Source organism: Pinus tabuliformis, chromosome 1_2 (genome assembly GCF_031772625.1).
Source record: "Pinus tabuliformis cultivar Carrire ecotype Pingquan chromosome 1_2, CPIR1, whole genome shotgun sequence".
Classification (NCBI taxonomy): domain Eukaryota; kingdom Viridiplantae; phylum Streptophyta; class Pinopsida; order Pinales; family Pinaceae; genus Pinus; species Pinus tabuliformis.
In genome coordinates this window covers 1,207,458,868-1,207,474,161 of record NC_142298.1, presented here as the reverse complement: position 1 = coordinate 1,207,474,161, position 15,294 = coordinate 1,207,458,868, and positions in this window count along the sequence as shown.

Below are 15,294 nucleotides of genomic sequence, written 5' to 3'. Positions count from 1 at the left end.
CATCATCATAAATAGTAATTTAAATTTTAAAAATTTAATTATTTTAATTTAAAATAATTAAAATTGTTTAAAATAATAAAAAAGAGTAGTTTTATTCTCGACCTATTAATTCAATTCTCATAAATCATATATTAACTCTTATTCTTATATTTTAATGTATAAATATTTTGAATAAAAAAAAATAAATTAAATTTTATGTTAATATAATATTTTTTAATATATATTTTTTTCATAAAATATTTTTAAAATAATTTGGACTTCATAATTTAGGTAAATATACATATGTAAAAATATTGTTAAGATATTTATCTTTACATTATAATTATATTTGTATGTAAACAACATATTTATGCTATTTTTATATAAAGTTAATTTTATATTTATCTTTTTATTGTGAGGTAGATTAATGTTTATATTAAATGTATATGTTAAATTTTCATCTCCTATATATGCAAACATATTTACCTTTATTTTTTTGTTATGTATATTTAGTTATGATATAGTAATATTGTTGTTGATAATGATGATTAGTTTTTACAACGAAGCGATGGTTGTGAGGCGGTGGAGAGTTGAAAGGCAATGATATTGGTCCTGTGAAGTTCTATAGAGGCCAAGCTTTTCCCCATTTTTGAATCATCCCAAAATTCTACCAAGATCTTGATTCTATTAGTTACGAACCCTTCGACCCCGGACCCCGGACCCCATAGATGGGGGCTACCTTCCCCCCTCAAACCCCCTATGACCCCCCCACTGTGCAATCGGCGCAACGAGGGGGGGGGGGTTCCAGCCCCCCTCTAACCCCCCGGTTAACTACGTGGGCTAGTCGTGGAAAGAATATAACACAACCCAACATTAATAAGAGAACACCCTCTAAAAAATAAGGAACAAGGGTTTGGAGTACAGAGGTCAAATGATGGTTTCACAAAGGTCACTTCTAGGAGACGAAACAATAGAAAATTTGCTTCTTCTAGCACAAAGGGACTGGAAGAGAAAAATACTTTCTCAATGCTCAAGGATATGGAAGAGGACCCTCGATATATATAAGCCACTCATATGGAGATTGCACCACTAGAGCAGACCCCTAATAAGGGTATCCTAAAGCGTAAATTAGAAGAGGAGGTAGAGTCACAAGAGGCGTTTGATCTTTATGCTATGCCTCGATTTGATGAAGTCGCTCCTCTATTAGAAAAATAATCGGCTGAACTATCAAAAGAGGAGAGGGTACTCATCACAATGGTTAATAATTGGGCACAACAGGACCTAGGGGACTTATCCAAGGAGGAGCGAGAGGCCTATGCAAAAGATTATCTCAAATGGGAAACAAAGAGGAGAAATTCCATTATGGACCAAATAACATAGTCTTTTCAATATTTTAAGGAAAACAGGAAAGAAATTCCATTGAAGTATCTCACTAAAGAACCGAAGAATTTTTTTAACAAACCTAAGAAGGAAGCGAGACAAAATATGGGCACAAACCAAGGAAATATGGACCAAACTACAACAATGACAGAGAAGTCACTGCGCCTTCTTAATTCCTCATCATGAAAATCCTTTCATGGAATGTATGTGGGATCAATAGAAAAGGTAAAAATAAATATCTTAGGGATAGAATAAAAAAGGAAAATCCAACGATTATCATTATACATGAAACAAAATTACATGACAAGAAAATGGGCCAAATAACAAGTACAATATGGAAAGGATGTGAAACTGTCTCTTTAGATGCTCATGGTTTTGCAGGAGGATTAGTAGCCTGGTGGAACCGTAAAGAGGTTCTCTTCCTTGACTAGATGAATTCTAATTGGATCCTTATAGGAAAGTTCAGGTATATAGGTACTAACGGATTTTTGTTTCTCTCAACGGTTTATGGTCCCTCAAGAACGAGGGATAGGAAACAATTTTTGCAACATCTGAAGAATATAAGGAAAATAATAGGTAATGCGCTATGGATAGTGGGAGGGGATTTCAATATTATCCACTCATTAGAGGAAAATAAAAGTGGCATATGCAATCTAGATCAATTCTCTCTTGATTTTGATGGTGTTATAGACCACCTGCACCTAGTTGATATTCCAACCAATAATGCGGTGTTCACCTGGTAAAACTGTCATGGAGGAAATTATCAGATAGCTTTATGGTTCGATAGGTTTCTATTATGAGAAGATATTCTACATAAATATCTCTTCATATAAGTGTCAATTTTACCTTGCATGGGATTGGATCATTGGCCTATTAGATTAGACATTGATCTTAAGGAAGACCCTCCAAATCGTCCCTTTTGTTTCGAAAGTTTTTGGCTTCAATCATATGGTTTTGTTGATATGTTAGCTAGTTGGTGGAAGGAGTTGAATTTGTGAGGGACTAGTAAAATGCATACTTTTCAACTTAAATTCAAGGTGTGGAAGCAAAAAAGAAAAAATTGGAATAGGAATGTTTTTGAGAACATATTTGTAGATAAAGAAAAGAACTATAAATAAAATGATGAACATCCAACAAAGAGTTATTAAAGAAGGCCAAACTACATAATTGATAGTATAAGAGGTTGAGACCCTTCACAAATTAGAGTATTGATGAAAACAAGATGAGTCTCTATGGAAACAAAAGTCTAGGATACAATGGATCAAGGAGGGAGAACATAATACAACATTTTTTCACAATGCATTGATCCAGTGTCACCAAAATAATAGAATATTTTCCATCACCAATAAGAATGGGGTCAAGAAGTTGTTATCACTTAGTTGTTTTCCCTAGAAGTTATCAAAGAAGGAATAGTCCAAGGTAACCACAAACCTAATCTTTTAGACTCAAGTTCTAGCCAACCAAAGTCCAGATAGGGCTCTCTCTTAATAATTTAACTTTGTTTTCTATGGGATTTTAGGCTAGTTCTTAGTGCTCATGATGTGTTGTTTTGATTGGGTGGCGGAATTAAGAAAACAAATGGGTAGAGCAAGTATTCAGGCCATTGGTCTATTGAGTCAATCAAGAGTGGCTTAACTGGATCTGATCAATCACTAAGGTAGGAGTCCACAGGGCAGGCTAGCACAACAAAAAGCAAATCTGTAGGTTCAAATGGATGAAGTAATCCTAACTAGGGCAAAGGGCAATGAAGAATCCTTAACCGGGATTAAGATGAAGAAAGGAAGGATGATCAGTAGCAAAGGACAATGAAGAATCCTTTACTATGGACCAAAGGGGGGCATAAACTATGGAAGTAAGGGAGCAATTAAGAATTCCCAGACCAAGATAGTTTAGTAGAAAACATATAGAAAGTAAATAGTTAAAACAGAGAGCATTTAAGCTAATTCTGAGATATCATTCCTTGTTTACTTTTCAGATTTTATAAGAGACACATATGAATATTCATAACATGAAGAGAAAGCAATATTTAAACACGAAGAGATAATATTTATTTGTTCCAAATGTGCACAAGAATCTAGTGAAATGTCCTTAGCTTTATTTCATATCTAGTAAAACCATTCCAGTCTTGAATACAAAAGATCCTTGGTTCAATATAAAATGTCTACATAAATGTATTTTTATCCACTCTAATTACTTCATTTTGTGAAGTATTTATACAAAAATTGTTACAAAATATCTCATAACAATATGAGAATTATTCTAGGAAACCAAAAATATCTTCAAGCATGAAGATAGAGACAGATAGAGAACTGTCTTCTTGTTGTCCCTTTTATTGTGATTGTCTTGGTTGTTGTAATTTAGATTTGGATCTTTTAGCTGCTGGATACTTATGTGATGGATTCAATTTATGTCTTCTACCTACTAATACTCTTTCCCTGTTCTGCTTTGACTCTGTCTTACCTGTTTTACTTGGTAGCCATGTTTTACAATGTAGATTTACTGTGATAACTTCATAGTAAATCTGTCAGTTTTGTCCACCATTCACCATCAAGTAATTTCATCCTTATCATTTTCCTGTATATCTCGTCAGCTTCTGTATACTTAGCAAAATTTGGTCTCCTGGTAAATAAGTGTGTTACCTCATGTTCTATGAAAAACAGATTTTCAAGACTACCATATAATACCTTTCCAATGGGCAATGATTTTACCCCCGAAGTACTAGCTTGGGTTTTGGCCAGCTTGTTTAGCCTCTCAATATAATCATCTTGAGTCATCAGCTTATCATGTATTACCATAGGATTGGCAAGTCCCTTTTCTCTTAAAGTACCATACTTGGTCATAAATATTTCAATGTATGCTTGGGTACTTTGGCATTTTTGCTCAAGATTTAGCATAAGGTTTCTCTTAGTGAGAACATTCTTGATTTCTATAATTTTTCCTGTTTTGTCTTCTATTTCCAACTCATCAAGCTGATACCTATTTCTGCTATTCAGGAATGTTATTAATTGGTTGGATTCTTTTGGCTTATCTCCCAACTCTTCCATTGTTTTGTGGATTGCTTCTGTAGCCACTTTTACTAGTTCAGTCTATTCAAAAATAACTTGAATAGATGGCCAAACATCATTGATGGAATCAATGATGTTGGTCCAAAGAATTTGCTTCATGTCTCCTAGTGGTTGTTGCAGTGTCAAATCCTTTTCAAGGACTTTTATTCTCTCTCCCATTCTTTGATTCTTTTGAGCTTCTTCTTTCTGCTATATCTGTGCAAGTTTATAATCAGTTTCTAAACTTGATACTTGTTCTATAAGTTTCTTGAGCTCAATAGCTTAGATGGTCATTTCCTCCATGGATTTTACCAATTCAGCTCTCTTTTCAGTTGATGTCCTGTTGATGCCCCGAAATTCGTTGCAACAACATCGGGGAAACCACCCGGTCCGGAACTTAGTGCAGCTCCTTTTCCGTTTGGGATAGTGGCTCCGACTGGGGATAATGGGACCAGTTTCCCAAAGATTATAAGTAAACGGGATGGATGAATGATTTACGATATAAGGTGATAATAAGTGAATAACTAAACTACAAGAGAAATATAATAACTATAAGCTAATCCCGGGACTTATCGATTCGTAGAATGCAGCGTTTGATAATCTGTGCTTAATGGCAGGCATATAGATGACACTAACACTAAAGCATAGATGTTTAAATCATTTAAGATTGCTATGCATAATTAGTTATGCAGAGCGATAATAGCGAATTACTGCACTTAGTCATTTATATTATTGTTACACGCATGAGTAAGAGAGATAACAAATCACAAAACATTCAATAGTGATATGAAATGAAGACTTGCTGTTATATTGCATACATGTATTCAACAATAGCAAAGATAATAACACAGCAATTCATATAATAGAAAAGAGAACAGATACAGATAATAGTACCATGTAAGCTGTTTGATCAATCCGGTGTATTAATCACTATGTCGCGGTCCTTCCTTCAAACCAGAAATCATTCCAAGCAAATGACAGTAGTGCACAATTTGCATAAAACAACCTTCTAAGCAAAATTAAGAACCAGTGGTCGAGTTTCAAAAAGAATATAGACTGAAGCACAATAGTGCAAACTTCAGCCTTTAAGTCTTTTACAAAATTTTACGACCCTTTCCAAAACAATGAAAGGATCTATAAATACTATGCTAATCTAAATATCTAAATATCTAAAAACTGAAAAGCTACTAAATTGGCATTAACAAACATCATCTTGTATTCTGGTGATCTGGCAGTCGGCGGCGATGCTTCATTCAGAGGTCTCTTTGCCTTTACTCCTTCGCTGACATATCGCCAGCATTGGCTCTACTTCTGGTGGAGTATTGAGGCGTGAAGTTAGCTGGGCATCATATGTGGCATCTTGAATGTCGGAAATCAGATATCGGAGAGCATCTGTTAGACAGTTAAGAGCCGACCTTTGAGAATGTGGTTTAATCAGAAAGAGCCAATATGCGTCGGCGGTTAAGGTATTTACTCCGGCGATTAACCGCCCTTGTTTCTCCAGATCAGGGTAATTTCTGTGCTCCAGCATGTTTGTTGTTGTTATGTTTCCAGGTGTGCATTGGGAAATCATGTTTGCCAGATACAATGCATCGTTGACTAGATTGATCATGTTGCTGGCAATCATTTTGCATCTTGAGGCTGCCCTTTCCGCTTTCATTACCTGCGTGTTCCATTCCATGAAGAGTATGTCCTTGTATGTTACATGGATTCGGGACAAATTTGCCGCTTTCCCTTCTGGAGTGTCTTGCCATTCACTATATTCTGTTATATCATCTTCAACCTGATCTAGCTTATTCCTGGCTTTCTCTATTTGCTCACACACTGCGGTAGATGTTTCACAAAGTGATTCAGCGTCAACAAGTTGTCGGCACAAGAGCCTGATCTGAGATATCAATGCGCTGTTTATTCGAGTTGCCTCTGCTCTGAAATCATCAATACTCTGGGCGCCCTTGATACCTTCGAGCTTTGCTGATAGCTGAATTATTTGCTCGTCTTTAGCTTTTATCATCAGCTCATTCGATGCTTTTAACTGGAATAATGCCTCTGATAATTCTTTTGCTTTCTGAATGTCACTTTGGTCTATCCTCTGTTTTTCGATTTGCTGGGTTAACAAATTATTTTCTTGCTGTTGGGCCAGCAATTGTTCCTCTACCTGCGCTGCCTTATTTCTCGCCTCAATTACTTCTGCTTGTAATGCATATATCTCATGATCTTTAGTCTTCAACAGAAGACTTACTTCTGAGGCTTTGTCAATAGTTGCCGCCGAATAAGCTCCCGCAATCTAATTCTCCCTTCCAGACCACATTGCCTGTGACTGTTTGCTCGGGTGAAATAGAAGGTTGATCAAGCCTTCGTCTTTTCCTAGAGCGCCTAACAACGGCTCTATGCTTTGGGCTGTAGAAAATGTCTAGGGGAGGAATTTCCTCCACCTGAAGATCAATTTGATCGGATGGGTCTTGAGTGATTACCTCAACATTCTGTACCATGGGTGGGCCGCTGGTTCCTTCTAGAACCTGAGAAGAAGTAGTATCGGGAGCATTACTTGTTTTAGAGGCGTCTGAGTCTTTGGAGGCTTCCTTACCACTGATAATGGAATCGAATTGGTTCCATTCTTTAATCAATTCAGGATCAGTAGAGATTTGCTCACTTTGTTATGTGTGGGCTTTACTCTGTTCTTTCTCTTGTTCAATCCTCTGCTGTTCCTCGAATGTCTTCCGCTGTTGCTCCTCTTGTGCTCTTTGCTGTTGTTCCTCCAATTCCCTTTTCTGCCTATCTTCCAGTTCTTTCTTTGCTTTCCCTTCTTCTTCTCTCTTTCTCTGTTGTTCTAACTCCTTTTGTTTTCTTTGCTCTTGATCCTTTTGTGCCTTTTGCTGCCTTTCTATCTGCTCCCTTTTATGCTTCTCTGCCTGCAGCTTGTTTTGCCTTTCCTCCTGTTGTTTATCATATTCTTTAATTGCAACAGGAGGTGAATTTATTTTCTGCTGACCAGGCTCGCTTGAGGATGATGTTGGGGTTGTGGATAATAAATCTAGAGGCAAAGTTTGCAACCTTTGCTTTCTAAGTTTATTAAATTCAGTTAACTCCACATCTTCGTATCTCATTGCAGCAAGTTGTTTGATTTGGCTTATTGAATCGGCACTCATGAACAGGTCATCAAACTGATCCTCCTGATGGACAACCTTTGACAGTTTGGCCTGTTCCAAGGCAATGAAAGCAGTCTTTTTTGGATCATAGAGTCTATTTGGAATAGAAGCCAGGGATACCATTTGGAGTTTTGCTGCTTCCTTTTCTGCATGTTTGTAATTCAGCAGCGTATAAACTCCAATTCTTAAAGGAAAAGAGGGCCATCCTCTCTTTTTCTCCTCTTTGAGAGTTTGTGTGACACCCTCAGACATAATCTAGTAGGAGATTTCCCGGGCTAACAATTTATCTGGGATGTACAGGGGGAGAACATGTGGCCTAACCTTGCTTCCAAAAACTCTAATATAGGTAAAATGCTCTTCCCCGAACCAATGGGCTACGGATGGTAGGTCAAAAGAAGCTTCATAGGAAATTCTTGGGATAGGTCTGTCGAAAATAGAATAGTGGACGGGCACCATGAAACCATTGCAAATTTGATACAAATGGTCTTTGTGAGAGGGTTTCCACAATTTCCGATGGTACAAGTGAATGGGTGTTGGGTCATGGGTGGTCCATCTCCAACCAAGGACAGGAAACTCAGAATTAAAACATAGGGTATCCATAATGTAAGCAGAGTAATAAAAGGGTGGGATTTTCCTCTCGGTGACTCTGGTTTTGGCCCTAAACTCACGAATAGCTATGACCAATTTATCAGACAGAATAGTGGCCCAATCCATGATTGTACTATTGACGGCCACTTCCATTAAGGGAACCATATCAATATGGATATTAGCAGAGTCATGTAATCCCCACAATCTACACATCATAATCCCAGCATAGCAATAGGCAGAAGCCAAAGAAGCATTGGAGTACTTACCCGACATGTCATGCTTGTGTTTAGCTGGATTCTACCTCCAATCTCGGAGAGGTTCGGATGTTGATTCATTCTCTTTCGCAAACTTCTCCACAAAGGCTCTGTTATAGACTAGCTCAGGTTCAGGTAAATGATACATCTGTCTCAAGTCATCAGGCTTGAAGGAACCGAAAATCCTTCCATCCTTTGTATGAAAGGTTCTATCAGTGAGGGTAATTTCCTCAATTGCCCAGCGTACTACATCAGTATAAGGCAGGACTTGTTCTCTGGCTGCTATTCTGTGCAGAAAGGAGTCGGCCAAATCTTTGAGAGTTGCCTCGGACTTCCTTAGTTCATCCACACTAGCCTCAGTTACTGTCTTTTCTGGTTGCTCAGCCTCTAACAAATTGTATGTACCTTGCCATGTAGTGCTAGGAAGACCAGTGCATGTAGTATCTGAGATTAAGCCTTTCTTTGAAACTATAGCAGCTTGGCCTGGGACAGGTGTCGCAGTAGAACCTGCCACCTTCTTGAATTTCTTTCCCATCATGTTCAGACTTCTCTCAACGGTTGAATTCTACACAAATACAAGAGAAATCGTAACAAGGAAATAACAATGACGATCCATAACGGGATAGATATATTACTTGAAGCGTGGTGAGATTAATTCTAAAAGTGGCTGCGGATCTAATGATTTGAGAAGGCACTGCAGATGCAATGATGGTGATTCTACAGCCTGCAGCTCCATAAATGACCATTACTTAAGTTATTAAACCGAATGACCCCTTAAAGCGTGCAACAGATTTTTTCAAAGGTCTAATCGTAATTGTTCGTTAAATCGAAGGGGCAAAGCTTTAAATACGCATGCATTACCTTATCCCTTATTTTAACGGCATTTTGAAATCTGTGCTTTTGTCAATTCGGATTTAAATATAACTTTAAAGCTTTGAAATAATCACCTTTTAGGAATTCTGGTCATCATTAAGCGTCATCGCATCGCATCGGGGGTGTGAGTGACATTATCATTTGGGAGAGATCTTGGCGAATGCCGATTGCGACATTGCATCATATTAGCGTGCGAACATAATCCCTAGATGTATATCAAATGATTTACCGACTACCGATAGCGATATCACATCGCATCGGGAAAAGATCTGAACGTCTTATGAAAATGTATGGGATTCTGCCGACTACCGATAGCGATATCGCATCGGGTCGAGGCTTAAAACGCTTTTCATAAGAAGCAGCGCCGATAGTTGATCACCGATATCGTGTCGCATCGGGGAAAAGACATGTGCTTTTTCTGTGTGTGCATTGGCTATCGCCGATGGCCGATAGCGATATCGCATCGGAAAGAACCAAGGTAACAAGCGATCTTGCGATTGCTTTTTCAGACTTAACCAAAAATTGATTATTATTTGTTCAAAAAGGCTTTTATTCACAAATTCATTTGATTATCATACCTTTTTCGAACAAATTCATTAATGCCAATTAAAATTTTAAAAGGGACCCATTTCATATGTTAATTGTTTGTGATAAAAATGTTATGAAATGGGGGGTTGTTGTAGGGCACAACAATTGGCGATTCGCTGGTAGAACCAGTTATCTCTGGACTAATATACTTACAGCTTTTCAAATAGAATCTTTATAAAGGAAAGGAAATTTCTAATATAACTAGATGTCTATTGATTCTGAATAAAACAGGCTTCTTCATTTGACTTCCTCTTTTTATAAGGAAAATAAATGCATTTTAAGTTTTAAAACAAGTCTTTATTGGTTCATAAAGGAAAAATAGAAATCTTTTCCATATCAGCTTTTAGAATAAACTCCTCTGTCACAGGTAGAGCCTCTGCTGCCAGCAAACATTCATAGTCTCAGCAGGGTTACCTTTTAACCATGTTGTTGTCCATTGTTCCATTTACTTAAGAGTGTGACTAAACAGAATGAATTCAAAAGATATTTTCGTATTTTTTGAATTTCACTTTCTTCTTGCTTAAGATAAAAGCCATTGTCCTGGTTTGGTGGCCAGATAATGACAATGCCACTCACGGGTAGTAATCAAACTGAACAAGCTGGCTCGTGATGAGACCCCTTGTCTTGAAATTTCAAGCCATTACCCTGTTTGATATGCAGTTTTGGTAATGTCAGTTAAATTATTTTCCTATGAACATGGTAAGCAGGCTTGTAATAAGACCTCTTATCTTTAATCTTTTATATTTTAGAATTACACTCTGAGTAATCATAAACTTTTGGTGAATGGGATGAACAACTATCTTCTTAAGAGTAAATGGATGACAGGTTAAGAGTTAAAGATGCTGAAGATGGATTAGCTCCTATTTTAATATAGATAACCTTTAGAGACTAATTTTAAAAACCCAAGATGACTCATAGAACTTGGTTCAGAGTGAAGTTTACAAAAGTTAGACTGTGATCTTCAGAATAAAAAGATATCTAATTTCCTAGAAATGATCTCTCTTGGTTTAAGACGCTATTATCCAAAAGTAAATATTAATAGTGCCGTGGCGAGACAACTTTTAATTACAGCGAAAGGTCAATGGAAGATGTCCCACATTCTTATTTCTACAAATCCTACAAATTACATAAAACTATCAAACTATAAAGAGAAGGGGTTACCTCCTCAATTAAAGAATTTCTTCAAGATCAGACCATTGACAGGGAGAGAATCTCTCACCCCTGATAGATTTTGCAGTATAAAAGTGGAATGGCCTACTTTTTCACAGATCTGAAATGGTCCAAGCCACAGTTTCTGAAACTTGGAATGTTTACCTTTGTCTTCATGGGCTTTGTCCCATTTCAGGACTAAATCTCCGACTTGGAATTGTTTAGGACTAGATGAGGCTAGATCAAAAGCTGCTTTAATGACTTGCTGATGTTTTGCGTGTATAACCTTGGCTTTTTCCCTTTCTTCTTCAAGTTTGAGAATTTGATCATATCTAAACTGGATAGAGGAAGAAGGAGTTTCGTCAATAAATTGCACTAGGGCTAGAGACGGAAGAAGAAGATTGGTTGGTACGATTGCTTCTTTTCCGTAGACAAGATTAAACGGAGAGGTCCCTATGGAGGCTTTCTGTGTTATCCTATCGGCCCATAATGCAAACACCAAGGATTTGTGCCAGTTCTTATGATTCTCTTCGATTGTTCGCTTAATGATTTTGATTAGATTTTTATTAGTTGATTCTGCTAGGCCATTACCCTGAGGGTAGTAATTAGCAGAATACTTTAATTTAAACCCTCTTTTGATAGCGAAATCAATCATTGCATTGCCTGAGAAGTAAGAAGCATTATCAAAGACAAGAGCGTTTGGAACACCAAACCTGGTAATGATGAACTGATCTATAAATTCAATGATCGCCTCAGAGTTTGCTGTCTTTAACGGAACTGCTTCTACCCACTTTGTAAAGTAATCAGTTGCTGTAAGGATATATTTGTGCTGCTTGGAAGAAGATGGATTAATTTCTCCAATGATGTCCAATCCCCATTGTTCAAAAGGTTGTTCAATGTTGACTGGTTGCAAAGGGAAAGCTGGTTTTTGTTGTCTTCCACTGGCAGTTTGGCATTTGAGACATTTCCTTACATATTCGTGAGTGTCCTTAAACAAAGTAGGCCAATAGTATCCAGCATGAATGACTTTATGAGCTGTTGTATTAGCTCCAAAATGTCCTCCTGCTGGTCCGTCGTGTAGCTCCTGCAACACCTTTTGAGCTTCAGGTTTCTCAAGGCATCTTAATAGGACATAATCATAATTTCTTTTGAAGAGCACATCATCAATAATGGAAAAACTCTTAGCTTTCAATCTAATGGCCCTTTTGTTCTTGTAGGACAAATTGGTAGGTGCATAACCATTCTTTAAATAAAAGATCAGATCTGCATATTGAGATTCGGAATCGGGAATACTTAGCTGATTAACTTCTTGGGTTTGCTCTGTATCACTTGATTCCGGAATGTTTGATGCTCCTGCTAATATCCTGCAAAAACCTTGACCTTTAACAAACTTTGCTGGCTTTATTTCTAGGTCATATTCTTGGAGAGCTGCGACCCAATTCGCCCTTTTTTCGCCCAATTCTTTTTGAATTAATAGTTGCCTAACTGCCGAGAAAGGGACTATTACTTTGGTATGAGTTTTTAAAAGAAAGGGTCGATAATGTTTGACTGCTTTAAAGACAGCAAACGCTTGTTTGTCAATATCGGAATAGTTCAATTCGGCGCCTTGAAAGTTTGAACTAAAGAACGAGATGGGCGCTTCCAAATTGTCATCATTCAACTGGGTGAGCACTGCTGCGTAAGATAAGTTGGATGCAATGGTATATAATGTAAAATGATTAGAAAGATTTGGAGTATTCAGAGCTGGGACATTGATTATCGATTGTTTAATGTCATTAAAAGCTTGCTTTTCTTCTAATCCCCATCTGAAGGTTGAATTCTTTTTAATCATCGTTTGTAGTGGTAGTACAATCTGTGAAAAATCTGGAACAAATCGTTTAACGTAATTATTCTGTCCTAGAAACGACTGCATCGATTTTTTGTTGTGTGGAAAAGGAATTTCAGAAATTTCCTTAATTCGATCAGGATCTACATAAATGCCATCCTTAGATACAATAAACCCTAAAAGCTTACCCTGGTTAAGAGCAAAGAAAGACTTTTTTGGGTTAAGAGAGATACCATATGTTTTGCATCGTTGAAAAATCTGATTTAAATCATGCAAGTGATTATATCTCTTTTTAGAATATACAGTAATATCATCGAGGTAGACGACTACTGTCCGGTTAATTAACCCTCTAAAAGTTGTATCCATGGCTCTTTGGAATGTCGCCCCTGCATTTATGAGTCCAAAAGGCATCTTTTGATATGCGTAAGTCCCCCATTTTGTTCTGAATGTGGTTTTTAGTTGGTCATCAGGATGAACCAGCACTTGATTATATCCTGAGAAACCGTCGAGAAAGGACATCAATTCAGATCCTGCTACCGATTGGAGGATTTGCTCCATGGTAGGCAGTGGGAAATTATCTTTCAAGCTTGCCTTATTCAAGTTTCTGAAATCAATACAGATTCGGATGTCGCCGTTTTTCTTCCTGACTGGTACCATATTAGAGACCCAGTTTGAGTGTCGGACAAGGAAGATAATCTTAGCTTTTAAGAGCTTATTAAGTTCCGACTTTATCTGGTTCTCCAAATTAGGATGTATTTTTCTTAACTTCTACTGGATAGGTTTTTGATCGGGAAGCATAGGAATAGTATGTTGTATGATAGATGTATCATATGTCTTGAGGTTGTCATACTTCCAAGCAAAAACTTGTTTGTTTTTCCTTAAGAGTTTGATGAATGCTTCCTTTTCTTCTATAGAAAGTCCTAATCCTAAGTTGGTATTTTGAGGAGCTTGATCTGTTCCCAAATTAATCAATTCAAACCTAAGAGTAGAGCTTTGAAGTTTTGTATTAATTACAGGTTTGAACCTGTCTTTAATGTCATAAAGGTCTTCGAGCTTTACTACAGGCTTAGGAATCGCGTTATCTTGAGATGTTTCTTTCATTTGAGAATCATGCTCATCTTCTTCAATGATTTGATTGTCATAAGACTTTTCAGAGGTTAAGAATTGCAAGATGTCCTCGTCATGGTTGAAAACCCTCCAGTTGGTGATGTTATCGGGAACTGAAGGTCTAAAGATTAATTCTATAGAAAATCTATCAAGGCTATAGTCTTCAGAAGGCAGAAGTTTGGAAGCTACGTTGGCTAGTAAATCGGCTGCTGAGTTCTGTGATCTAGGAATTGAGGAAATGTTGAATGCTGAGAAATGCGAAGTAAGATCTTGCACTAGCGATTGATAATGCTTAAGGTGGCTTGAAAGGCAATGAATTGCATTTCTTACCTGCTTAACAATGATCTCACTGTCGTCGAATACCTTAATATATTGGACTTTAAGGTCAATTGCCTTATATAATCCCTGTACTAGAGCTTCGTATTCGGCCATGTTATTGGTGCATTCAAATTCTAATCTACAGGAAAGCATTGTCTTTTCACCTTGTGGACTAACCAAGATGCAACCTGCTCCTGAGCCCTCGCTGGACTTAGAGCCATCAAAATACAAAGACCAAAATAAAGGAGAATTAACAAAAATATTTACATCCTTTTGATTTTCATTGAAGCATTTGGATAAATTGGTTTGTGAAAAATTTTCTACCTGAGATGTACAATGGTTAACTGAAAAAGGGTAAGGTTGGGCAACAAAGTTGCCAAAGAATGATTCTGAGGAATAATTTCCCAAAATGTTGTTGTTGAAGGCCACAGGCTGGTTTTCTTGTTCGAAATCGGTTACTGTGTGGGTCATGTGTTTCTCATGGTCGATCCTTATTTGGTTTGGCTTACCCTTGTAAGGGAGCCACATATGTGACCAATCCGTGGAAATGTATCCATGCAGTTTTTCAGACCAATCTCTGCTCAAAATTAAGCCATAGAATTCAGGTATGTCAGCTATCAAAATATCTATTCTCTGTACTATTCTGGGATCAGCAGACAACCTGATAGTCACGGAATTAATTTCTCCTATAACCTGTACTTTGGTTCTGTCTAACTGTACAATGCGAATAGCGGACTTCTGGGGTTCTATGTTCAGTTTAGAACAAACTGAAGCTGGCATAATATTAGATGAAGCCCCTGAATCGATTAAACAGTTATGTAGATTTCGATTATAGATTTCATAGGTGAGCAAGAAAGGTGGGGTATGAGAATTGGATCTATCTCCGATCAGAACCGAATCGGTAGCTTCGACCATATCTGGAGGGGGTTGTCCTGAATCATTAGCAGCTTTTGAACTGGGAAGAGGAGAAGAGGGGACAGCGTTAAATTCTTTTAGGAGCAATTTCTGCTGATGTTTTAACTTACTTAGTTCAAACATGGTTA